The sequence below is a fragment of the Vicia villosa genome, unplaced genomic scaffold (genome assembly GCF_029867415.1).
Source record: "Vicia villosa cultivar HV-30 ecotype Madison, WI unplaced genomic scaffold, Vvil1.0 ctg.000113F_1_1, whole genome shotgun sequence".
NCBI classification, from domain to species: Eukaryota; Viridiplantae; Streptophyta; class Magnoliopsida; order Fabales; family Fabaceae; genus Vicia; species Vicia villosa.
In genome coordinates this window covers 1,248,552-1,250,402 of record NW_026705021.1, presented here as the reverse complement: position 1 = coordinate 1,250,402, position 1,851 = coordinate 1,248,552, and positions in this window count along the sequence as shown.

Here is a 1,851-nt window from a genome sequence, read left to right as displayed (position 1 = left end):
TGGGTGGAAGAAGAAGTCAATTTTTTTTGAACTTCCATATTGGAAGTCGTTGTACGTAAGACATTTCCTGGATGTTATGCATATTGAAAAAAATGTATTTGACAGCGTCATAGGTACGTTACTCAATATACAAGGAAAGTCTAAGGATGGCCTCAACATAAGGAAGGACATGGTAAACATGGGAATGAGAACTGAATTGGGACCCGTGACGAAAGGAAAACGAACATATCTGCCACCTGCTGTTTACACTCTATCTAGAAAGGAGAAGAAAACATTGTGTAAGTTCCTCAGTGAAGTTAAAGTTCCAGAAGGCTACTCTTCAGATATTAGAAGACTTGTGTCCATGAAAGACCTCAAGTTAAAGAGTTTGAAGACGCATGATTGCCATGTTATAATGGAACACTTTTTACCAATAGGTATACGTTCTATTCTGCCAGAAAAAGTAAGAAGCGCAATAACTAAGTTGTGTTTCTTCTTCAGGTCAATTTGCAGTAAGGTGGTCGATCCCGCGATCTTACCATTGGAGATCAAGGTGATATTGGTGTTGGCATTGAATCTTGTACAAGAAACGATCAAGATGAGAACGAATCTTGTACTAGAAATGATCATAATGAGGGTATTTGGATCAATCCAACCGTCCGCGTTGTTAAGAGACGCGTAGCACACAATCCTACCAAGAAAAGAAAGAGACGTTAGTGAAAAAGGTAATGGTATACATATTCCGACTAATGTTATATATTCAATTTGTATAGTTTTTTCAATTTGTATTCCGATTGTTACAATACTTATTCAATTTTGGTGCATATTTTCGTTTTGTACATAACTTTTGAACCATGTATCCGTTTGTCGACTTCTTTACATGTAACTATACTATTTTGACAATTCCGGAGCAGCTCATTCACTTATCTTTACATTTCGGGACTGTTTTTTTATCGGTTTTGGTTCTGCCCGTGATCAAAAGTCGGGCTTAGGGTCTGAACCGACTTCATTTTTGAGTCCGTGAGGACGTTTTACCATAGCCATGTAAATTTCGTTCAATTCCGACAACTTTCTTTTTTTGTCGCTTATTCTGATTTCACCGATTTCGATTCCGATTTACTTGTACATGCATGGTTTGACTTCCATTTGACTTGTATAGATTGTTAGCTTGTTAATAGTGTACTAATGTGCTTTAGTTTGTTTTATACAGGTTCAATGGCTAGTAATCAAGAAAACCCACAGGAGAACCCACAAGAAAACCCACAAGAGAACCAACAAGAAAACTCACAAGATATAGATGCTCTGGATACATCATCAAAAGAAGTTGCACGAGGTGTGTCCCTTATGAAGGGAATCATTCGACATAGAGACCAAGGATTGATATATAATTTGGAATGGAATTCTGATAACCAACCAATTGGTCCTAATTCTGCAAAGTTGACAAGCTATATTGGTACACTTGTTCGTTTGCATATTCCAGTCTCCGTAGCTAAATGGAATCTGAAAAGCAAAGAGTTGGACGAGAAAAAAGACATGATTTGGGACGAGCTTAAGGTATCATATATGGTTGTTGTTATTATCTTGACGATAATTTGATTAAATTACTTATACTAACACACTCTATGCGTATGCTTGTTTGTAGAGGTCTTTTACCATACCAGATGAGCGTAAACGCTTCATTCTTAGTTTGGCCGGAAAACGATATAGAGGGTGGAAAGCTTATCTAACAAACAACTATCTTAAGGATAAAGAAGGAAACTTTCTTGAAGAGGCCCCGGGACGTCCAAAAAAGTATGAGATGTTCATCAATGATAATGATTGGGCTAAGTTTGTAGAGCAAAGAGATGAAGATTTTCGGAAAAGGAGTGCCAC